Consider the following 25,635-nt stretch of genomic DNA (forward strand, 5'->3'; position numbering starts at 1 on the left):
AAGTGTGACTACTGAAATTTGGGCATATGGAATTGTGGAAAACAAGTACTACCAGTAAAAAGAGCATGTGTGGGGGCTTCCCTGGTGGCGCAGTGGTTGAGAGTCCGCCTGCCGATGCAGGGTCACGTGTTCGTGCCCCGGTCCGGGAAGATCCCACATGCCGCGGAGTGGCTAGGCCCGTGAGCCGTGGCCGCTCAGCCTGTGCGTCTGGAGCCTGTGCTCCGCAATGGGAGAGGCCACAACAGTGAGAGGCCCGCGTACCGCCAAAAAAAAAAAAAAAAGGGGGTCATGTGTGAATGAATGCAAATCCTTCCATTTTTATAATGTTAAAAGATTAATAACTCCTTGCAGGAAGATTTATGTCATTGTATTCACTTTTAGTGACTTGTAGCTGTTATTTACAGGGAGCATCAGATGATGAGACACTGTATGTATATAAAAGTTTTTTGTTAATCATGACATAGAGAACAATATATGGTATGATAGGGTAACCAACATTTGCTGAATCGCTCTAATATGCCAGGCAGTATTTTAGATATTTTACATTATTAGATATGCCGTTTAATCCTTGTAACAATCTCTGAAATTGGTAGTATTTTATATAACCTCATTTTATAGAGGAGGAAACTGAGGCTCAGGGCTTATGTAGGCTTAGTAAGTAACAGTTCCAGGATTCAAACTTAGGTCTGCCTGGCCCCAGACCTACTCATTCTGCTACCCCATTTTTCATGGTGGTTGTTGGCGCTCCACCAGAGTCCCTTTGATCGTGACTAAACTGAGCCTAAAACATCAGAAAGGAGCACTTTAGAAATAAGTTTATGGAGCTTTAGGTGATTAGCTTCAGGTTAAACACATTGGCAAAAATACTACAAAGGTCACTGCCTGTGTTTATTTATTGCATCATACCAGGAGACAGTTTCAGGTTGTCTCATTTTTGGCATTGCTATGTTTGATCACTTTGTTACAGGTGCGACTGTCATATCTTTCCTTTAAAAATGTGTTTTCTCCTTTGTAATTAGAAAATAATTTATGGGATGGTACTTTGAGATTCCCAACAACTTTTTGCTGATCATCCGTTTATTGTCCTTGCTGTGGTATACTTTTATTGATATCTTTAAAAGTTTACTACCAAAAATTTAGAAAATTAAACAAATAACGTATTTTTCACTGTAAGAGATAATAGGTGATCTCCAAAGAAGAGAAAAAGTTCAAAGGCACTGTTGAGCTTTTATTCTTTTATGATAACTTTGCAATTCCTAAATTTTTTTTTTTTTTGCGGTACGCGGGCCTCTCACTGTTGTGGCCTCTCCTGCTGCGGAGCACAGGCTCCGGACGCGCAGGCTCATGGGCCCAGCTGCTCTGCGGCATGTGGGATCTTCCCGGACGGGGGCACGAACCCGTGTCCCTTGCATCGGCAGGCAGACTCTCAACCACTGCGCCACCAGGGAAGCCCGCTAAATTACTTTTGAACTGTGTACTCTGAAGTATGTCAAAGGCACTGTTCTATATTCTAATTGTTCTCTAGTAGAACACAGCACAACACACACGCACACATTTGGCCTGTTAAACCTTTCTGAGTTTTCTTTTTAAATAATAAATAATCAGTTATCAGAATATAGCACTCAATTGCAGAAACTTTCAGGAGAAGACAGAATTTAAGATCTACTGATATAGTGGCAAAGAAAAGAGAAGAGTTATTTTATGGTTATAAATAGATAGAGCTGGGTGATTGTGATGATAGATATTCAAGAATCAGAATTAAATAATGGCTTCTCTGGAAATGGTGGATCTTAAACTGGTGAGGACAGAGAGCCAGAGAAATAATTTTAGAAAGTAAAGCACAAAAGGCACATCTTAGGGGCTTCCCTGGTGGCGCAGTGGTTGAGAGTCCGCCTGCCGATGCAGGGGACCACGGGTTCGTGCCCCGGTCCGGGAAGATCCCACATGCCGCGGAGCGGCTAGACCCATGAGCCGTGGCCACTGAGCCTGCGCGTCCGGAGCCTGTGCTCCTCAACAGGAGAGGCCACAACAGTGAGAGACCCGCGTACTGCAAAAAAAAAAAAAAAAAAAGGCACATTTTAGAACTCTGTCGTCTTGAAATTTGAGTGAATTTACTGAGCCCCAGTGAGAGGGTGAGAAGGTACCTTGATAATGGGGGTAGGATGAAAGAGGCAAGGGTTGGCCCAACATCGTGGGGAAGAAAAACTATAATTGCTACGTTTTAAAGTTTTGGTGTTCTTTATAGAGTAAGTCATGAGGTCATCATTTGTAAGGAAAGGTGGTAGAACTGGGAACAGAGTTTAGGAAAGGAACTTGAAACAGCATGTGTAATATAAACCGAAGCCACTGAATACAGAATGAGCAATATTGAAATGGTGGATGGAAAATAACCATTTATTCTCTTTTTTTTTTTTGCTGTAGAAAACTCTTCAGTTTAATATTGGTTATAAAAAAATATTGGTTATAAACTATAATGCCATGCTTTCCTCCGTCATTTTAGTGGGTTTTATCTATTGATTTCTTAACTTGAGTATAAAATGTTTTATAAAAGCTTTTAAAGGTACATAGCTTTTTTATTTCATTTGGAATTAGGTTAATATGTTTGAAACTCCCTCAGAATCTCACCCAGGACTAAAGTTAATTTGTAGCACTGGCAGTAAAAATTTCCTGAACCAGATACGGAACTTGAAATAGAACTAAGATTTGTGAAAGTGTCTGACGTATAAGTCCAGAGTATGTAATCAACTTAAAAACAATGCTGTATGGAAGACTTGGCATTTGAGAGTGGAGATAAATCTTATTTATATTTCATCCAGGCTTAACCACAGCTCTTGTTCCATCCTGGGAAAGGTCAGGTTAAAAGAGATGCCCTTCACTGGATTTCAGGAGTCAGTGAACCTAGCTAAACTTGATTAAGGTAAGAAGGAAAGAGGATTTCAAGGATCATGAGCTTCGGAGACACTGTATATATTTCCCTTACATTAGAGATTCTTGTAGCAAGACTTCTAGCTGATCTTCTAGTGGTAATGTAAATTGACTGAATACACACGTATCAGTTGATTAACTTAATTTTTACTAGATCAGTTATAGTTGGTACAAATACTTGTCATTGTTGTTGTCCTTTAAGAAAATTATGGGGGTTTTGGTAGTTAAAACTCAAATCATAGGGTTTTTCCTTTGTCAGAAACAAATAATCCACACCCTAAAGTGCAATCCAGCTGAATTTATTTGCTGTACTTTGCTTAGAATTAACCAAAAGAGCTGAGGTGGGAGCTGGTGGTACATGGCTTGTCACTACAGCTCTACCTAAATCTCTCAAACTTTCAATAGGTTCAGGACGCTGCAGCCACGATCAGCGGAGTTAGTAAGCCAGTCAAGAAATACCACAAAGTGGTCTTATAGCTTCGTTTACTGAATCTGGCAGATAAATAAGCAAATTTTTTTCTTTAACAATAGCAAAAGTTAAAAAGTGTTTTCTCTTTACTCCTGAATTAACTGAATATTCCCTTAGCAAGGCTATAACTAATCTGTCAAATTCCCTGTGGATTTGCTTTAGTGTGGTTTTGGGGTCCCTTCCAGGCCCTGACATTTGTGTGACCTTAAACAGGGCACTTCTTAACCTCTCTGAGTCTCAATTTACTCATTTCTAAATTGGGGGTAATAATGATACTTGCCTTTTTAGAGTTGTTTGAGGATTTAATGGGATAATGAATATAGACTGCAAACAATGAACTTTGAATGAATGGTATCTGTTATAATTTTCAGAACTTAAGTTATATAACCAGCTAGTTCTACATATTTCAAATCTGACTTTTTTTTTCTTTTTTAAATTTATTTATTTTATTTTATTTTTGGCCGCATTGGGTCTTTGTTGCTGCACACGGGCTTTCTCTAGTCGTGGTGAGTGGGAGCTACTCTTCGTTGCAGTGCGCGGGCTTCTCATTTTGGTGGCTTCTCTTGTTGCAGAGCATGGGCTCTAGGCACACGGGCTTCAGTAGTTGTGGTACGTGGGCTTGGTAGTTGTGGCGCACGGGCTTAGTTGCTCCGAGGCATGTGGGATCTTCCCGGACCGGGGCTCAAACCCATGTCCCTTGCATTGGCAGGCGGATTCTTAACCACTGCGCCACCAGGGAAGCCCCCTGACCGGTTTTTAATTATACAAATAGAATAGGAACACATTATTATATAAAGTATTATAGATAAGGCTAAAGAGCCCCTTAAACGGCTCTAGTCCCAATCCCTTCCCCAGAAGTAACTATTTTATCAAGTCATGTATCCTTCCATGTCATCTTCTTTGCCTTTAAACACACATACACATGCACACGCGCACACATGTACACAAATAATACACAGGTATATATATTTTCTACTTCATAGATATATAAAAAGATAGTGAGTTAGTAATTTCGTATATATTACAAGTACTGGTTATTAGAATCTGTATTTTATAAGCTCAGTAAACAAAGGATAGCAGAATTCAACAATTTTTTTTTAAGACTTTTTTTTTTTTAGATGTTGGTAGGAGTTTATTAATTAATTTATTTTTGCTGTGTTGGGTCTTCGTTTCTGTGCGAGGGCATTCTCTAGTTGTGGCAAGTGGGGGCCACTCTTCATCGCGGTGCGCGGGCCTCACTATCGCGGCCTCTCGTTGTGTAGCACAGGCTCCAGATGCACAGGCTCAGTAGTTGTGGCTCACGGGCCTAGTTGCTCCGCGGCATGTGGGATCCTCCCAGACCAGGGCTCGAACCCGTGTCCCCTGCATTAGCAGGCAGATTCTCAACCACTGCGCCACCAGGGAAGCCCAGAATTCAACAATTTTTAAGGTAGTGTCAGATCTTAGGCCAAATTACAGAATTCTTTTTTATTATTATTAATTTATTTTTTGTCTGCATTGGGTCTTCGTTGCTGCACACGGGCTTTCTCTAGTTGCGGCAAGTGGGGGCTACTCTTCGTTGCGGTGCGCGGGCTTCTCATTGCAGTGGCTTCTCTTGTTGCAGAGCACAGGCTCTAGGCTCGCGGGCTTCAGTAGTTGTGGCGCATGGGCTTAGTTGCTCCGCGGCATGTGGGATCTTCCTAGACCAGGGCTCAAACCCGTGTCCCCTGCATTGGCAGGCGGATTCTTAACCACTGCGCCACCAGGGAAGTCCTAGAATTCTTATAACCCTGGAAAGGTTTATTCAAGGGAAGAAGCTGGAAGAAATAAGAAATATAGTTTCAGTCATTTAGCTCAAAAATACACATTTGCTAAAAGACCAATAAAAGATTAGAACTTATGAAATTCACTGTCTCTCCGGTTACCTGAAGTTCTACAGTTGGGGGTCAAAGATACTGTTTGTTAGTCTGACAAGTAAGAAATGATGTTTCCTTTTTTCAAAAATGTGAAAAATTTGCTCTCATCTTCGTGGGGCAAGGGAGACATTTGAGGGAGGATAGTAGGGAAGAGTAATTGAACTACTATTTGTATATCATTGATCCTAAGTATATTTAAATTATTTTTTTGTTACCTATGGTATTTTTGAAATAGACATTGGGAAGTGGATTCTAGGCCACTTATGGAAAGAGATTGATCTTGAAGTGATGTTAGTTGCTCTCCTAAAGCCACTTTCTGGCAGAATTTTCTTTTTAAAGTAAGGGAATGTCAAGAGGAAGAGGCCACAGTTACTTTGGCAGCAGGAATCTAAGAGTTGGAGAATATGGATTTGACATGATCTCTCTTCTCTGGGGAATTGGAGGTCAGTTGGACAAAACAATGGGGGAAGGGGTTAGTAGACAAAGACAAATGCCAAGGGAAAATGGTGCTAATTCTAACCATTAGCACCTTTTTCTTTTTTCATCCTAGTCTTCAGACTGAACCTAGTAATGAAAGCCAAGGGACAGAACTCCCAGGCCCACCCGGTATGTGTGTAGAGGATGTGGAGTAAAGTCTCCCCTGCCCACATGGAGATGTGATAACCCCCTTTGCTTAGAGGATATCGTGGAGGGTACCAGAGCAGGGATTGAGTTTAGTTTGTAAATTAAACCTTGGTAAATGGTTGTTTGGCTGATTATCATATGTAAATATAGAACAATTCCAGCATTTGTTGATTTTGGAGATTCATATACATACATTAAATCCCTTTCTTGGTAGCTCACTTTCTAAGCTTTGCTTCTGTCGCTTCTTCTAAGAGCTAGATTGCTTTGTTCAGCATAGTAAGCCACTGGCCACATTTGGCTATTGAGCACATGAAATGTGGCTAGTGTAATTTGAGATGTGAGTGTAAAATACACAATGAACCCTGAAGACTTAATATGAAAAAATAAAGATCTCAATAATTTTTATAATGATAACAGTGAAATGATATTATTGATTACGTGTGAAATGATTTCTTGGAATAAATAAAATATATTATTAAAATTAATTTCACCTTAAAAATATGGCTACTAGAAAAAAATTACATATGTGGCTCACATTACTTTCTGTTGGAGCCCGCTGGTCTAGAACAACCTGCACAAGGGATGCGTACTTGCTGTAGAATTTCATGTGGGTCATTCCATAGACATTGAGTGATTTTAGTTCAGTAAGAACATTTAAGCCATCATTTAACTTTTATAGTCAGATTTTTTTCCCTTGGCTGGGGAAACAGCATTTGAAATTTAGTTTTGTAAGTCAATGAGAATATAGGATTGCAGTGCCAGATTTTTTTTATGTGTGTGTTACATGCATGCACTTGTGCATGTGTTATTTTTCAGGAATTCCTCTTGCAAGTGCTTATGGTGCATCTTATACCCATGTCCACAAGGAATGGGTCCTACCAATCTTCCTACCTGATTAAGCCTGTCCTTGGAAAAGCGATGCTTTTCTGTCCCAGAAAAGGATCCTGGAACCAGGTATATTCCTCAGTGCAGTTCTCATAAGCCCTTACTCCCAAGGAATTTGGGACATTAGGCTTAATATGTTGTCAACCTTTGTATTCAGCTGTCTAGAGCCAGTTTTCTACCTTCACAAAATAAAGTTGCTCCCAAACTTTTTTAGTTTGAAAAAGCTCTAATACAGAAAAGTTGAAAGAGCAATATAATGAACATCTGTATATTCTTCCCCTAGAGTCCCCAAATGCTTTTTGAAAATTGCCACGTTGTTTCTATATATAGTTTTTTGAGGCTGAATTATTTGAAAGTAATTTGCACATCATGACACATATTTATCACCCCTAAATATTTCAGCATGTCTTTCCTAACAATAAGGGTATGACCTTATCACAAATCTATTGTCATAACCTAAGAAAATAACAATAGTTCCCTGATATCTAATATTCACATTTTCCTAAATAGCTTTTTCCTGACTTTTAAAAATTCTGGATTCAGTCCAAGTTTATGATTTACGTTTAATTATGACTCTTTAGTCTCTTTTAATCTAGGATAGAGGTTGACATACTACAACCCTTGTGTCAAGCCTGGCTAGCCACCTGTTTTTGTACAGCCCGCTAGGTAAGAATAGTTTTTACATTTTTTTCCCATATCATTTTTTTTAATTGAGGTAAATTCTCATAACATAAAATTAACCATTAACCATTTTAAAGTATGCACTGCATTGACGTTTAGTACATTCAGTACATTCTATCTAGTTCCAAGACATTTTAAACATCCAAGAAGGAAACCCCGTACTGTTAAGCAGTATACCCCTCCTTTCAGCTCCTGGTAAGTACTAGTTCACTCTCTTTTCCTGTAGATTAACCTATTCTGGATGTTTCATATGAACAGAATAATATAACATGTGACCTTTAGTGTCAGGCTTCTACTCAACATGTTTTTTTTTGTTTGTTTGTTTGTTTTGCGGTACGTGGGCCTCTCACTGTTGCGGCCTCTCCTGTTGCGGAGCACAGCCTCCGGACGCGCAGGCTCAGCGGCCATGGCTCACGGGCCCAGCCGCTCCGCGACATGTGGGATCTTCCCGGACCGGGGCACGAACCCGTGTCCCCTGCATCGACAGGCGGACTCTCAACCACTGCGCCACCAGGGAAACCCCGTGTTTCTGTTTTCTTGGGGGGGCTGCGTTGGGGGTTCGTTGCTGGGGCTTTCTCTAGTTGCGGCGAGCAGGGGCTACTCTTTGTTGCAGTGCGTAGGCTTCTCATTGCGGTGGCTTCTCTTGTTGCGGAGTATGGGCTCTAGGCTCTCAGGCTTCAGTAGTTGCAACATGCGAGTGCTGTAGCTGTGGCACGTGGGCCCTAGAGCACGCGGGCTTCAGTAGTTGTGGCGTGTGAGCTCAGTTGCGGTGAGTGGGCTTCTCAGTGCAGTGGCTTCTCTTGTTGCAGAGCATGGGCTGTAGACGTGTGGGCTCAGTAGTTGTGGCGCGCGGGCTCTAGGGAACACGGGCTCAGTAGTTGCGGCGCTCAGGCTTAGTTGCTCCGCGGCGTGTGGGATCTTCCCGGACCAGGGCTCGAACCTGTGTCCCCTGCATTGGCAGGCAGATTCTTAACCACTGCGCCACCAGGGAAGTCCCCATCGGTGTGTTACATTTGTTACAGTTGATGAATCTACACTGACACAACATTATCACCCGAAGTCCATAGTTTATATTAGGGTTCACCCTTTGTGTTTATAGTTCTGTGGGTTTTGACAAATGCATAATGTCATGTGTCCACCATTACAGTATCATACAGAATGGTTTTCACTGCCCTGAAAATCTGCTGTGCTCCACTTAGTCATCTCTCCTCCTCCCTCTCACACCAGCAGCTACTGATGTTTTTATTATCTCCATAGTTTTGCCTTTTCTAGAATGTCATGTAGTTGGAATCCAAATACAGTATTGCAACCTTTTCAGACTGGCTTCTCTCACTTAGTAATAAGCATTTAAGTTTCCTCCATGTCTCTGTGTCTTGATAGTTCTTTTTATTGCTGAATAATACTCCATTGTATGGCTATACCATAATTAGTTTATCCAGTCACCTGTTGAAGGACATCTTAGTTGCTTCCAGGTTTTGACAGTTCTGAGTAAAACTGCTGTAAATGTTTGTGTGCAGGTTTTTCTGTGTGGACTAAGTCTTCAACTCTTTTTGTGGATGTTATTTCCCAGTCTGTGATTTCTCTTTTTATTCTCTTAAAAGAGTGTCTTTCACAGAGCAGAAGTTTTTGATTTTAATGCAGCCCAACATAACATTTTTATTTCATGGATTTTGCTTTTGGTACGTATCTAAAAACTCATTGCCAAACCCAAGGTCACCTCGGTGTTTTCATATTATCTTTTAGAAGTTTTATAGTTTTGTGTTTTACATTTAGGTCTATGATCCATTTTGAGTTTATTTTTGTGAAAGGTATAAGGTCAGTGATTGTATTTTTTTTTTTTGTACGTTGACTGTCTAGTTGTTTTAGCCCCAATTATTGAAAAGACTGTCTGTTCCACAGGAAAACGTTGAATTGCCCTTGGTCCTTTGTCAAAGATCAGTTGACTGTACTCATGTGAGTGACATTGTCTTTTAAAAAGCCCTACATTCTGGATTTGTCTCTTTCCTCATTGTGTACTTTAATTTGTTTTCCTAAACTATTCCTCATCAACTAGAACTTGAGTCTAGAGGATTAGATTCATGTTAAACATTTTGGCAAGGATGCTTCCTGGATGATTGAGCACTTCAAATTGTATCAAGTCAGAAGGTACACAGTGCTAGGTTGTCCCACTGGTAGTGATGGTTAACACTGGTTAAGGTGGTAACCAGCAGATCTTTCCATTGTAAAGGTATATTTTTCCCTTTGCAATTAGTAAGTACTCTAGGGATAACTTTGGCCATGTAACAGATGAATATTTGAATCTATATTTGTCAGGCGTGTGCTAGATTCTTGGGAGGCAGCAGTAAAAAGAAAGATTTCTGCTCTCACAGAATTTGCCTTTTCCCCTCCAAGTTTGAAGACAGTAGTGGGATTGGGTCTATTCTTGGACGGGGTGCACTTGGAACTTAGGGTAGGCTGATATCAGAAAAATAGGGTCATTGAAAACGTATATGCCTAAGTATAGAGTTGCAGTATGGGATGATGTAAAACTCCTGGCTGGAGAAGGATAGTGGTGTTGGTTGCATAATAACGTGAATGTACTTAATGCCACTGAACTGTATATTTAAAAATGGTTAAAATGATAAATCTTGCATTATGTGTATGTTACTACAATTTTTAAAAAGTATATGCCATTATGATGCATCACTGAACTCAGTCCTGCCTCACTGCCTTTTTGCTAATAATTTTCATCAGGCTTTTGTTAGTCTGTTTGGACTAATTGAGAGAGAAACTGTTTCTGAGAGAAAATTCTGCAGTTCAGTTCTGGTAGAGAGGAAGAGGCAGTGATGTTATGTTTCATTCACTGCCTCCAGTAGAGTTTGTCTTTGTAGCCTCTCAGGGAGATCATTGTTGAGATCTCTGGGTGTCCTGGATTGTGCCCAGGCTGTGGGTGGAGCTTCAGCTGTTGGCGCAGACAGGCTCTGCCTTTCACTGTCTGCTGTTTCCATTTGTTGCAGTTCGCCAGATGCAGACCTGCCTTTGCCAGGATACAGAGAGAGATCTACAACTTGAACCATTGTCTGAATGCTGCTGTTTTGACCCAGGAAATCGTATAGATTCAGGATGAGAGCAGTAACCATAACGCCAGCAGCAAAGTGATTGTTGACCAGTTTGCTCTGAAGGCAGGCCCTTCATTTAGGAAGTCAACCTGTGATTAAGAGCAAGAGCTCTGTTTAGAGGGAAGGGAAGAGCACCTTTATTTGTGGCTGATGGAGCTTGGATAACTCTTGCCTTCCTATTTACCTGAACTGGCTGTGGAAGCAAAGGTGGTAGGAAAGCTTTAGTGGTGGCTGTGGCAACAGCGTGATAGCGTGGTGAGGTGACCTGTGACTTTATTCAATTTATAGAAATTGTATCCACCTGAAACCTTTATTTGCCTTCATGTTGGAGAATATCTAGCTTATAACAAATTATCAGTTTTTAGTATACAGATTGTAGGTTATGTGTGTATAGCCTCTGCTTTGGCAGTAGTATAGGGAAATTAGTGTGTTGTACAGTGTTTTTCAGTGTTTGACTGAGCTGCAGTAGGAAATATTTTCTTTTTTTTTAATTTTAATTTATTTTATTTTTGGCTGCATTGGGTCTTTGTTGCTGCACGCTTTCTCTAGTTGTGGCAAGCAGGGGCCCCTCTTCGTTGTGGTGCATGGGCTTCTCATTGCGGTGGCTTCTCTTGTTGAGCACAGGCTCTAGGCGCACGGGCTTCAGTAGTTGTGACACACAGGCTCAGTAGTTGTGGCTCATGGGCTCTAGAGTGCAGGCTCAGTAGTTGTGGCGCACGGACTTCCTTGCTCCGCGGCATGTGGGAACTTCCTGGACCAGGGCTCAAACCCATGTCCCCTGCTTTAGTAGGTGGATTCTTAACCACTGCGCCACCAGGGAAGTCCAGGAAATACATTTTCTGTTAGGACCTAGTACACTCATACACATGGGTGTACATAATTTTAACAGCAGTTTCAGGAAATGGTACTTAGCCTACTGTGTTTTCTTATACTCTCCATTTCATTCTATTCTATTATTTCATTTTAAAATGCATATCTGACCTACATTGATTTTTATGACCCATGATTTAAAAAAGATTGGTGTGGAACAGTGGTTCCCACAGTATGATATATACTCAGGATTCTTTTATGTATAGGGATCTGTGAAGTCAAAACTATTTTCATAGTAATACTGAGGTGTTATTTGCCTTTTTCTGTCTCATTCACTAATCAGTGGAGATTTTCCAGAAATACAGTGGAGTTTTCCAGAACTTACATGATGTGTGATGACATCACTCTCAGGGTTAATAGAGTGTGTATTTGTGTATTCTTGTGTTTTCTAAAATTTTGTAAAGTAGTAGGATTTAAATGTGTTTTTTCAGAGATTAACTCAGTTTTCGGTACTCATATTGTGCTCTTACTAGCTAGTGTTTGATTATAACTGCTGTAATCTCTGTAACTTCATTGTGGTCCAGTGAAATCCTGAAGTTTTCCTTGAGCCTTTGTGGAAATACAAGACATTGTCTTGTTTTGCAATTATATACTTAGAAAATTCTTCCATTTTAATTTGTAATCACTAAATATTGACCTATGTAACCCACATATACAAAAGCTATTTGGGGTCCTCAGTAATTTTTAAGAGTGTAAGGGATTCCTGAAACCAAAAAGTTCGAGAACTTCTGGCATAGGGGTAAGAATGTAGGCTTGTTTCGTTTTATTTTTTGTCTGTGTTTTTTTTGCAGAAGGGGAGTCGCACTTTTTTGGTGTGGTTAAGAAATATATATATATATATATATATATATATATATATATATAACCTGAGATCTGTACTCAACAAGTTTTTATTTTTTTTATTATTTATTTATTTAATTTATGGCTGAGTTGGGTCTTCGTTGCTGCCGCGCGGGCTTTCTCTAGTTGCGGCAAGCAGGGAGTACTCTTCCTTGCGGTGCGTGGGCTTCTCATTGCGGTGGCTTCTCTTGTTGCAGAGCATGGGCTCTAAGCAAACGGGCTTCAGTGGTTGCGGCACGTGGGCTCAGTAGTTGTGGCGCATGGGCTTAGTTGCTCCATGGCATGTGTGATCTTCCCGGACCAGGGCTTGAACCCGTGTCCCCTGCATTGGCAGGCAGATTCTTAACCACTGTGCCACCAGGGAAGCCCTCTCAACAAGTTTTTAAATGTGCAATATTGTTAATTATAAGCACAGTGTTGTGCAACAGATCATCTTGCATAACTGAAACTTTATACACACTGAACAGCAACTCCCTGTTTCTTCCTTCCCCCAATCCCTAGCAACCACCATTTTACTTTCTGCTTCTGTGAGTTTGACTTAGAATATAGGCTTTTTTCAATGATAGTTGGCTGTATTTGAGTCCCAGCTCAGCTACATGTTGAGTAATCCTGGCTTCTTACCCAACCTTTTTGATTCTTTCTTCATAACTAAAATTGGCATTTTACTGTCTTCATAGGGTTGTTGTGAGGATTATAAATGAGCTAGAAAAATGGGCTCAAAAATGCTTAGCACAAGGAAGCATTCATATGTTACCTATTATTATGATAGAAAATGTAGTAACATCTAGTCACATTGATATTTAGCTGTAGCATTTCATAGCAACACGCACCTGTGTGAAATTGGATTGTCTAAACCTACTCTTAAGTTCTCGTTCTCATTCTGCCCTTGCCTGTGCCTCTAGTCTTTTCTTAATTAAGTGGGTTCTGTTTTCCAAAGAAATTATGAGCTTCTTGAAAATAGCCGCTCTCTTCTATTTATTTCTGTTCTGTCTTGGACAGAACTCAGCCTATAGTAAGTACTCAGGACATGTAAGTCCTGTAAGTCCTAGTACAAAGGCTGTGGGACACACAGGCTTAGAATCTCTATGAGGATGATGGTGGGAAAAGAGCTGTTTAGGTCCCTGTTTTGATTCTTTACTCTGTCTCTCTCAGGAACTTCCTTCCACTACTAAACAAGCTTCCTAACAAGTATAGTGAAGGATGAATTACAATTTATTAAATCATTTCAGTTTATTTGGTTATTGCCCTTTCTCTTGGCAGTATAAAATTCTAACATAATTGTATACTTTTCACCAGGGTTTTCTTTCATTACATCCGAACAATACAAGAGAATCATAGCAATAGATGATTTAATTCTTGTTTTCTGTAAATGTACATGATTACTTCTATAGCACTTTCTGAGATTTTAGAGCAACACAGGCAGGGAGGTGTGAAATTTATTTTATGTCAAGAATTGAACTGTGTTCTAAACCTTCTAGTTTTGTTGGTCAGTTCTCTTTTCTCCTTTAGTCTGTCTTCAGCCTTCTCTCTGTCTTAATGTCCAAAAACTTGCTCTTATATAAGCACATAGCTCCTCTATCTTCTGGCTCCGCACTTCCCCTGTTCACATATGACCATTCCTTTAAGTTCCTGCTACCCAGAAATCAACAACAGTAGAGCCAGCTCTACCACTTAGACTTTTAGGCTTCTCCCAAATAACACCTTCCAGCAATGACCACTTCATATTAAATTGCTGACAGTGTGGGGATGGAGAGGGTACAGGTGCTGCATTTCCTGAAATTTCATCCCTAGGATTAGATATTTGATGTAAGGAGATAGAGATGGTGAAAACATAAAAGAGCTCGTGAAAGGGATAGACTTAGGAAACTTATTAGAAGCTTTGCCACTTGGGATGATAAGGGAGGAAAAAATCTTATCTGATGTTTAATGCTGTTTGAGAAAAGGCATGTGAGGTATGACTTGTCTCTAGCCGCATAAACCGCTCTTTTTGGGAAAGATAGTTTGTTTCCCAGTCCAGTGTTGATTCCTGTTCAAAACCATAGTTGCTAATATTTTTTGGACATGTGCTGGCTACTTCACGTCTTTTATCTCACTTAATCCTCATACAGTCCTGTGTGATGGCTTCTATTTTAATTATTAAAGTAGCTCATGTACAGTGAGAGGCAGAACCATTACTTGAACCCTAGACTCTGCCACTACTACATTCAGCCTTTTTTTATGTATGGGACACTTTACAGTTTGCAGAGTACTTGTGCATATGTTCTCATTTAAACCTCACCACAATCCTGTGCATTAAGTGAAAGTCTTGACATTTTCACACAAGAAAATGGAAGCTTCAGGAATTTGAAGCTCAAAGTACCGGTACTTAGACCAGGCCCACACCCACTCTGACTCCAGTTCCTTTGTTCTCATTATATAGTTTTGCTAAAAATAATAAGTAATAAATAGGGTCATATCTGACGGTGAATTTTCTAAGATTGTTCACTTGGTTGAAGGTGATTGGTAATGTTTCAGATGTCTGGAGAAGTTAGCAAATATGTGGTCATTAATTTGCATTATTGGTTTCTCTCATAGCTTGAGTATAACTGCTTTATCTAAGTATTCCTTTTGCTCTTGGGCTTCTCAATGCTATGGGTCAGTTTACCACTCTTACACTAACATTTCTAGGTAAATTCAGAAGTGAAGACATAGTTTTCTGTGCTTTAACCTTCCTTGGGTGGCACAAATGAGTGACTGAAAGATGAGAAGGAAAAAGGTCTTGGCAGGATTATAATATAATCATGGTAGTGGGAAAGGGGAGGAGTATATGTGTTGGTGGGGGACAGTTTAAAATACCAGCTCTTCATCTTTTGCCAGTTCCTTCCAGAGCTTCTGTTCCTAAACATGAAATTTCATGACTCCTCTAAATCTCAAGTTTGACAGTTTGAAAGAGGTCATGTGTTGGTGAAGAGATTGATCTTTGTCTGTGAATCAAAACATTAATCATAGCTCCAGAGAGGAGGGCCATAGAGAAAAGCATCCTGATCAGAGGAATATAGCAAGACTGGAGATAGGTACATTTATCTAATATCATCTGGCTTCAAGTGACTGCTTGCTGTCTCCCCAAACTCACCTAAAATTTAGGAGAAGCAGCATGTGGGACACATTTAATGGTTCATATCATTTACTGAGTAAATGTCTAGAGTTAGTGTTTTCCAGAACAAGCTGTCCTTTTAGGTTTGCAGTACCTTTCTCAGTGACTGGCAGAAAGGTCACACTCTTACTTCCCCATTAGATTTAAGGTAAACTTCTAGGGGCTTTTTCTTTTTCTACAAATTGTTTTGCCTAACAAATACACTAGTCTTTACCTTCTAGGAACTGAAATGGCATGGCTTGTGCCACACATCATACTAATGGCTTACAGTTGCATCAGTTACCGAAGATGGTGAAAAAACTAGGCATTATCTTTGTTTCTGGATTCTGGGTGTCTGTTGCTATAGAAACAAACCAGGCAGTAAACATGAGTGTTTAGGGAGTATTTGAATCTCAATGGATGTTCATTGGCTAATGAAACTAAAGTTAAGAAATTTGTTGAGTTGAGGGATAAACTGAATATTACTGAGTTCATTATTGTTTCCATTTTTGGTGGGTGGTATTATCCATTTTGGTTGTGTGCAGGTCATTTGAAGATTATTTCCTAGTGATTAGGCCTTCCAAAATTCCCTTTTCTGCTCTAGGAGGTGAACAATTAGAAAAAGCAAACATTTTATGTTCCTTTTGGGTAATGATTTCACTTAACTCAGATTAATTTGGGGGGGGGGTTGGCAATGAGTAGATTAATTTTTGAGTGTCATATAGTAAGAGTGCTGAGTTTAAAAATCATTCTATGGTTACTAAAAGGAGGTGAAGATTTGAAAGCGGGATAGAAGGTAGGGTGGGGAATTACACATCTTTATTTCCCAGTTATTTAAGAAATAAATCCCCCTTGGGACTTCCCTGGTGGTGCAGTGGTTAAGAATCTGCTTGCCAGTGCAGTGGACACGGGTTCGATCCCTGGTCCAGGAAGATGGCACATGCTGCGGAGCAACTAAGCCCGTGCGCCACAACTGCTGAGCCCACTTGCTGCAACTACTGAAGCCTGTGCGCCTAGAGCCTGTGCTCCAAAACAAGAAGCCACCGCAAGTAGAAGCCTGCGCGCCACAACAAAGAGTAGCCACTGCTCACTGCAACTACAGAAAGCCCATGGGCAGCAACGAAGACCCAACGCAGCCATAAATAAATAAATAAATCTAAAAAAGAAGTAAAACCCCCAACATGACTTGGACATTGACAAATGTTGTTACTTATTTCCAGTTTCTCTGATGGCTTGACTAGGCTACTTTGGGAGGATAAACGGATTGAACATTTGCATGTTGCTAGTGTAATATTGCTGAGTACTACTTTTGCCAGTATCCAAGAAGAAGAATGTATGTATATTCTAGTAAAAACCTTTAGGGGAATAAAAATGTGCTTTTTCTATAATGTCTGAACTAAGATTATTTCTCTTAAAGATGGTGTTGAGATGCCTGTCTTCATCCTGAATTTCAGAGAATGATTTGGCTACTTGTAGCCACAGTTTTTTTCTTTACAGAATTGTGGCGATATCATGGTTACTTGTGCAGCAAGCACACTGAACAGTTGATTATACCACATAGTATGCAGAAAAGCAGGGCATGTTGGTGGAAGAGATCCAGCACTTTAACTCATTTCTCAGCCAGTTGGCTTTTTGGAGGACATGTTTGTGGTTGACTAACTATCCTGACTCAGAATTTTAGGATCATTCTGTATATAGTAGGTATTTGATATTAGTTCTGAGGGAACTTTTAGGGGAAAAGTTCACTTTGTGTTATATATCCCTCTTCTTCAGAGCATTGTGCCTTCTCAGCTATCTTTTTTTTTTTTAATCAGAGACTTAGGTGTGAATAAAGCTTCTTGCCAAATTCTATTTATGGATTACTCTGCCTTGTTGGAATTACTGTGATCTGCTAACGTCTTTCATATATAGAAAGTGTTCTGTGTACTGTTGATCTCTGCAGAACGTGATCTTCAGTTAGCCCAGAAAATATTTGAAGGCTGAACTGTCAACAAAAGAAATGCAAGCTTTTCAGCCCTGTCAGTTGATCAGTACACATTCTTTGTAATACATTAAAGCAGTCGTGTTAAAACTAAGCATGTGCCTTCCTTTATCTTTGTGGTCAGGCCTCTTATTTTAAGGGCCAGTAAGTGTTAAATCAAAAGGTAAAAACTTGGGCCCAAGGTTCAGTCACTGTAAGGCAGTGGTTCCTACTGTTCTTGTACTACCTTAGGGTGTTTCCATTAAAATCCCTCATGAGGTGTAGTGAAATTATCACATTTTCTAAACAAAGATTATAAGCTTTTATTTTTGAAAAATGTTATCCACACCCTCTCATTTAATACGGAGGTCCTGAGTAATCCAGTAGGGTGAGGGGGAAACCCAAAAAAGTTTGAAGAGGTCACTGCTATAGAGGAACAATATAGAGTCTGTATCTATAGTCCTTGGCACTTAGTAGGTGTTCAGTAAAGTTATTATGAATGAACAGACATTTCTTCTCTTATGTGGAGCCTTCACCAACCATTCTGTTACTTCTTCTTCTTGGACTCTAATAACATTTGTATCTACCTATCTTAATACAGTACATTATCACATTGACTTGTAATACTGTAATTTATTTACATATCTGTCTCCCCCTACTGGCCAGCAGTCTCCTTCAGGGCTAGGACTGTGCCTTTTATCTTTGTATGCAGAGCATCTGGCTGTTACTCCATGTTCCGTGTCCTGTTTTATGAATGAGTAAGTGTTCAAATAATATTTTTTTAAGCACTTACTTTTCTCATTCTTTTTTTTTAAGATTTTTTTTTGATGGGAACCATTTTTAAAGTCTTTATTGATTTGTTCTGTTTTTTTTTATGTTTTGGTTTTCTGGCCACGAGGCTTGTAGGATCTTAGCTCCCTGATCAAGGATCGAACCCCCACCCCCTGCATTGGGAGGCGAAGTCTTAACCACTGGACCGCCAGGGAAGTCCCCTCAAATAATTTTTATAGCACAAACCACACATACACACATAGGAAGGTGGTAGGCAACGATCCATCTACATATGTACCTGTCCCAGTGTGTGATCTTACAGTAATGATGGGTTTTCAAAAATATGGAAAGAAAGAAAATGAGAACAACACTTTAAAGTTCAATTGATTTTTAGGGTATGTATATGTCCATACTTTTGTGATAGAGGCTAGTTGAGAACCTCAGCTGCTTTCTTTAAAGATGTGTAAGAGCTTATTAAGCACTTATCAAATAGGGGATTTGGTATATGTTGGAAAGATTCAGATTTAATCCACATAGCTTTATAAATTTGTAAAAAGATGCCCCAAACTTTTTTTAAAGCAGTATCATGATGTGGACATGAAAATCCAGTTATTACTTGGCTTCTTATACCATCACCAGCAAAGAGGCTGTGTAATTAAAAACTTTTCTATCAGGTAGTGGGGTAGATCTATCTCAGATAGATCAGAATCTTAGAGAAAATAGGAGACATAGAAATCTTGCTTAAAAAAAAAAGTTGGCAATTTCATTTTTACAGAAGGTGTGTAATAAATGTCACTGACTACAAATACAGAGAATGAGAACAAATTTTAATACCATACACAATAAATGTGCTAAGTTCAAAGCACTCTGATATAAAATAAAATGATCTCTGGTTAGGAATAGCAATATTTTTATGTCAGCCAGAATAGCTGAATGTCCCGTAAGATAATTTGTCAAGTAAAAGCTAGAATTAGAAGTCAGGAATGGTAGAATGTTAAATAAATAGTGGCATAGCTAGAAATGTAGTATCCCTTAGCAAATATCAGAAACCTCCAACCTTAGGGAAGGTCTTTTGCTAATCTTCTTTCTACCAAGCATGGTTTTCTGATTTATAGATAGTCTCCTTTGTTGCCAGTAGGTCCCACCACTTTACTTCCTCTCGCTGACAGAGTCATTTCAGCTGTCTGGGTGTCTTCTTCCTTTGACAGTTACTTCCAGCTGTCTCAAGCTACTGGTCTGGCTGAAGTTTCATTCCAAAATGATTTCAGTAGTATAGGGTGGTTAGACCATTGGTTCTAAAACCAAAGTGCCGGGGTTCCAATCTCAGCTGCACCAATTACTAACTTTGTAACTTGGGCAAGGTACTTCTATCCTACATTTGCCTTTTTTAGAGGCAAATGAAGAGGCAAAGTAGAGGCAAAGGTACTTCTATCCTACATTTGCCTTTTTTAGAGGCAAAGTAGAGAGGATACTATTCTTCTGTGTGTTAATACATGCATAGTGCTTATTACAGTACTCAGTACGTGGTAAGCACTCAAATGTTAACTGCTATTACTACTGTAATTTTGCCCTGGCATCATAGTTCACCTTCAGAGCAGTAGCCCTTGTGGGTGTCATTAATAAAAAACTAACTGCCTTTTCATACTTTATACAATTTCTTCATTCTCTGACTCCTTTGTATCCCTAGGGGAATGGGAATTGCCTAAGCTCTCCAGAAAGAACTGCCTCTAACATCTGGTTGATTGAGATACACGGAGGTTTGTTTAATATGGGGGGTAGGCAGACAGCAGGACGATGTGGAAGTCCCTAGGAGGGCTACCCTGCCAACCCACCACTGGTCTCTCTCAGTGTCTCTGGTCAGGACAGAGAGGGCTAGGTCTGGAATTTAGATAGTCTATGAATAAGGGCAGGCAGACCTGGGGGACCCGTATGTAGCAAAATTTCAACATGGTATAATGTAAAAGGGAGCAAAGCTGATATCTTAGATGGAATCAGATTGTTGAGGACTTTATTTTAGAACACAAAGGGACCTTGAATTATTTACCTCCAGGGGAAAACTAGGATCTAGAGAGGTTAAATGATTTACTTAAGTGCCTAAGATCACACAGAAAGTAGCAATAGTAGAATTGACACTAGATAATTTCTTCCTTTAGACACTTTTACTTTCTTGTTTTTCTGCTGTTTTCTAAGAGGGTTAACTTAGGTCAGTTTTACCTTTCTTTTTCTTGGTAAAATAATACCGCCATATTTCCTGATTCTCACAGGTTGATTATCTTAGCAAGAAAAACTATTTGATATAAAATGATAGAATTGTACAGTGATTCTTTTTTTTATTGGCTTTGTTGCTGTGCATGGGTTTTCTCTGGTTGCGGCAAGCGGGGGCTTCTCTTGTTGTGGAGCATGGGCTCTAGGCACGCAGGCTTCAGTAGTTGTGGCACGCAGGCTCTAGAGCGCAGGCTCAGTAGTTGTGGCGCACGGGCTTAGTTGCTCCGCAGCATGTGGGATCTTCCCGGACCAGGGATAGAAGCCGTGTCGCCTGCATTGGCAGGCAAATTCGCAACCAGTGCACCACCAGGGAAGTTCCTGTACAGTGATTCTCAAAGGGAGATTTTTGATATATTACGTTACTAATTTTTAGAAATTGTAAAATATTTATAACAAAATTTGCCATTCTAACCATTTTTAAGTGTATTAATTCAGTGTACTGCCATCATTACTGTTTCCAAAACTTGTTTTCATTACCCCAAATAGAAATTTTGTAATCATAAAGCAGTAACTTCCCATTCCTCCTCCACCCAGCCCCTGGTAACCTCTAATCTACTTTCTCTATGAATTTGTCTACTCTAGGTACTTCATAAGTGGAATCATACAATATTTTATCTTTTTATGTCTGACCTATTTCACTTAGCATAATGTCTTGCAGGTTTATCCATGTTGCTGCATGTATCAGACCTCCATTTCATTTTATAGCTGAATAATATTTCATTGTATATATAAACACCACATTTTATTTATCTGTCAATGGAAATTTGGGACTCTTTCCACTTTTTTTTTTTGACCATTGTGGGTAATGCTATTATGAACGTTGGTGTCAAGGTGTCTGAGTCCCTGCTTTCAGTTCTTTTGGGTATATACCTAGAAGTGGAATTATTGGATCATATGGCAATTCTGTGTTTACTTTTTTGAGGAATTGCTAGACTGTTTTTTTACACAGGCTGCAAACAGCAATGCATAAGGGTTCCAATTTCCCTGCTTCCTGACTAACACTTGTTATTTTGTGTTTTTTTTGATGATAGGAATCTTAATGGATGTGAAGTGGTATCTCATTGTGGGTTTGATTTTTAGTGATGTTAGACATCTTTTCAAGTGCATATTGGCCATTTGTGTATCTTCTTCGCAGAAATTTCTGTTTAAGTCCTTTGCCCATTTTTGAAGTGGGTTTATTTTGTTGTTGAGTTGTAAGAGTTCTTTATATATTCTAGATACTGATCCCATATCAGATATATGATTTGCAAATATTTTCTCCCTGTGGTTTCTTTTCACTCTGTCATTAGTGTCCTTTGCACAAATTTAAAAAAAAATTATTTAATTTATTTGGCTGTGCCGGGTCTTAGTTGTGCATGTGGGATCTTCTTTGCCGCGTGCAGGATCTTTAGTTGCGGCATGCGGGATCTAGTTCCCTAACCAGGGATCAAACGCGGGCCCCCTGCATTGGGAGCGCGGAGTCTTAATCGCTGGATCACCAGGGAAGTCCCCAAATTTTAAAAATTTTGATGAAGTCCATTTTGTCTGTTTTTTTTTGCTTTTGCTTTTGCTATCGTTTAAGAAATCCTCGTTAAAGCCAATGCTGTGAAGATTTTCCCATGTTTTTGTCTAAGAATTTTATTATAGTTTTAGCAGTTATGTTTACGTCTTTGATCTATTTTGAGTTAATTTTTGTACTGTATGGTGTCAGTAAGGGTCCAACTTCATTCTCCTGCGTGCAGATACCCAGTTTTCCCTGCATCATTTGTTGAAAATGTATTTAATCTTAATTAATTTAAGTCTCATAGTCACATGTAGGTAACATTTTGGACAGCTCAGATCTAGCTGATCATGTAATTTTTCTCCTTTAATCTGTTAATGTGGTGAATTATATCAGTAGATGGAGTGGAAATTCTCAGAACTAACAAACTGCTTCTGCATTTTTGGCACATCATGGTAGTTCATTAAATACTGAACAACTTTTTTTAGTCACTTGTCTGTGTGTCCTTTCATATAAAATCAACTGAAATGTCTATGGAAATTGTTTAGAAAAAGACTTTGCTTTCTCAAAAAAATGATATCAGGCAATGTGTCTTCTATTGGTCTACATCAAACTTTATTCTTATAAAAATACATTGCTTTACTTAAACATGTACGTTGTATTACCTTTATTCTTTTACAGATTGCCCATCATTATTTTGTATTGAGATAGAATTCATATGCTAGGCAATTCACCCTTTTAAAGTGTGCAATTCAATAGTTTTTAGTAAATCCACAAAGTTGTGAAAACATTACCAGTATCTAATTCTAGAACATTTTCATTACCCCAGAGAAACCCAGTACACATTAGCAGTTATTCCCCATCTCTCTTCCTTCCAGCCCCTGGCAACCACTAATGTGTTTTCTGGCTTTATAGATTTGCCTATTCTGTCCATTTCAGATAAAGGTAATCATAAAATATGTAGTCCTTTGTGATTGGCTTTTTTCACTTAGTGTGTTTTTTAAAGTTCATCTGTGTTTGTAGCATTTATCAGTACTTCACTCCCTTTTTCTGCTCAACTGTATTCCATTGTATGGATATATACTATATTTTATTAGCCATTTGTCAGTTGATAGACCCTTGGGGTGTCCATCTACTCTGGTTATAATGAATAATGTTGCTATGAATGTTGGCGTACATGTTTTTGTGTGGCGTGTTTTCATTCTCTTGGGTAAATACCTAGGAATGGAATTTCTGGGTCATATGGTAACTCTAACCAATTTGAGGAACTGCCAGACTGTTTTCCAAAAGATTTGCTCTGTTCTACATTCCCACTAACTGTGTATGAGGGTTTTGCTTTTTTCACATCCTCACCAGCACTTATTACCTAGTAGTTGTGAAGTAGTATCTCGTGGTTTTGATTTGCATTTCCTTAATGACTGATGAGCTAAAGACTAATGATGTTTCATGTGCTTATTGGCCAGTTATATATCTTTGAAAAATACTCTTTCAAACCTTTGCCCACTTTAATTTTATATTTTGTCTTTTCATTTTTAAGTTGTAAGAGTTCTTTATATATCCTAGATATTAGACCCTTATGAGATATATAATTTGCAAATATTTTCTCTCATTTTATAAATTGCTGTTTACCTTTCTTGATAGTGTTTTTGAAGCACAAAAAGTTTTAATTTGGGGGCTTCCCTGGTGGCGCAGTGGTTGAGAGTCCGCCTGCTGATGCAGGGGACGCGGGTTCGTGCCCCGGGCTGAGAAGATCCCACATGCTGCGGAGCGGCTGGGCCCGTGAGCCATGGCTGCTGAGCGTGCGCGTCCGGAGCCTGTGCTCCGCAGTGGGAGAGGCCACAAAGTGAGAGGCCCATGTACCGCAAAAAAAAAAAAAAAAAAAAGTTTTAATTTTGAAGAAATCTAGTTAATCTATTTTGTTGTTGTTACTTGTACTTTTGGTGTCTTATCTAAGAAACTGTTGCCTAATCCACAGTCATGAATATTTACACCACAATTTCTTCTAAGAATTGCATAGTCTTAGCCTTTACATTTAAGTCTGATCCATTTTAAGTTAGTTTTTTTGTATAAGGTGTGAGGTAGAGGTCCAGCTTCATTCTTTTACATGTGGATATCCAGTTGTCCCAGCACCATTTAAATTTTTTTTTAATTTTTAAAATTTTTATAGTTTTAAAGGTTGCTTTCCATTTACACATGTTTAGAAAAGAGAATGCCAGATGTTTCTGTGTAATAGTGGATACCTGTTTGCATCTATTCTTGCACCATTGTCTTTTTTTTTTTTTTTTTGGCCACGCTGCAGCTTGTGGGATCTTAGTTCCTCGACCAGGGATTGAACCCGAACCCTCAGAAGTGAAAGTGTGGAGTCCTAACCACTGGACCGCCAAGGAATTCCCACCATTGTCTTTTCTACAGCTAACCATCTAGGAGAGGAGAGGAGAGTAGAGTATAGTATACTATAGTATAGTATCTGTAGCCCTTCATCTTATGTGTCAGTACTTGAGTTAACTAAATATTCCATTTATGTGGCTGTTTTTACCATTTAATATAGTTAATTACCACCTGACCAGGAGTGGTAAATATTTTTTTAAGGCAGTTTCTAAATTTTTTTTTTTCCGGCTGTGTTGGGTTTTTGTTGCTGCGCGTGGGGTTTCTCTAGTTGCGGCGAGCAGGGGCTACTCTTCGTTGCAGTGTGCGGGCCTCTCATTGCGGTGGCTTCTCTTGTTGTGGATCACAGGCTCTAGGTGCGCAGGCTTCAGTAGTTGCAGCACGCGGGCTTGGTAGTTGTGGCTCACGGGCTCTAGAGTGCAGGCTCAGTAGTTGTGGCACACGGGCTTAGTTGCTCTGTGGCATGTGGGACGCTCCCGGACCAGGGCTCGAGCCCGTGTCGCCTGCATTGGCAGGCAGATTCTTAACCACTGCGCCACCATGAGTTTGCTCATGGTGAGTTGGAAAACATGAGTTTGCTATATAGTTTGGTAATCTAAATAGAATAAATGATAATTGGTTATTCAGGAGTAAAACTCACTGTTAACCCTGGAAAGTACAAATTGCTTTTGAGTGAAAATGTGGTTGGAATAGATTTCATAGTTCAGTTTGTGCCTACTATTTACTGTGACACTGGGTTCAGCAAGGGCTGGTGTCTATGGGAGGCCAGAAACATCCTTTAGGTTGCCACAAAGCACCTAGAATTAAAAAAAGCACAGCATGCTAGTTAAACCATTTAGAATTATTTGGTAATGTTGGTAGGCTGGAGGAGATTGGTGACTGCTTTCCTTAGTGTTAAAGTGGCATTGCCTTTTGAGTTTCACCTGTAGCAGATTGTGTCATTGACTACTTATTTCCAGGGTTATTTTGAGGGTTGAATGTGTTTTTTAAGCACTTAGAGATTTGCCGTAGATGTTTACTTTCACCAGGGTTTACATATAGATAGGAGAATGGTGGGGGGGGGACCCTTATCCTTGACAGTGTTAAAACCAGCACAAATAATTTCACATTACTGTTGACCTCCCAATTGCAACAATCAAAAGAAAACAAGAATTTAATTTTTCTGTAGTCCTTAAGAAATGGGCATAGCTTGGCTGGGGCAGGAGTTTTCCTTATATCCTTACACTTTCCATATTGAAAGTACAAATGGAAGAATAATTCTTCTTGAATATAGGAAAAATAAAAGCATATAAAAAGAAAGAAGAGACAGAGAACTTCAGGCTACCATGTTAGAAATGTTGGGATAATCAAGATGATGATATCTTGACTGAAAAAG

At 39.5% G+C, this 25,635-nt stretch overlaps 1 protein-coding gene across 4 annotated transcripts in view; it reads left to right on the top strand.

Moving 5' to 3' along the window:
- Positions 1-25,635, top strand: part of KDM2A (lysine demethylase 2A) — a 106,216-nt gene that overhangs the window by 32,071 nt on the left and 48,510 nt on the right. Inside the window, exon 1 of one of the 4 annotated variants that reach the window (XM_082844884.1) lies at positions 973-2,917. The exons of the other annotated variants lie outside the window; for them this stretch is intronic. The gene's annotated coding sequence lies outside the window, so the exon portion shown is untranslated. Of the gene's footprint in view, positions 1-972; positions 2,918-25,635 lie in introns of those variants that run through there. 4 annotated transcript variants of the gene reach the window in all.

This window comes from Leucopleurus acutus (assembly GCF_964270905.1).
Source record: "Leucopleurus acutus genome assembly, chromosome: 8".
Taxonomy (NCBI): domain Eukaryota; kingdom Metazoa; phylum Chordata; class Mammalia; order Artiodactyla; family Delphinidae; genus Leucopleurus; species Leucopleurus acutus.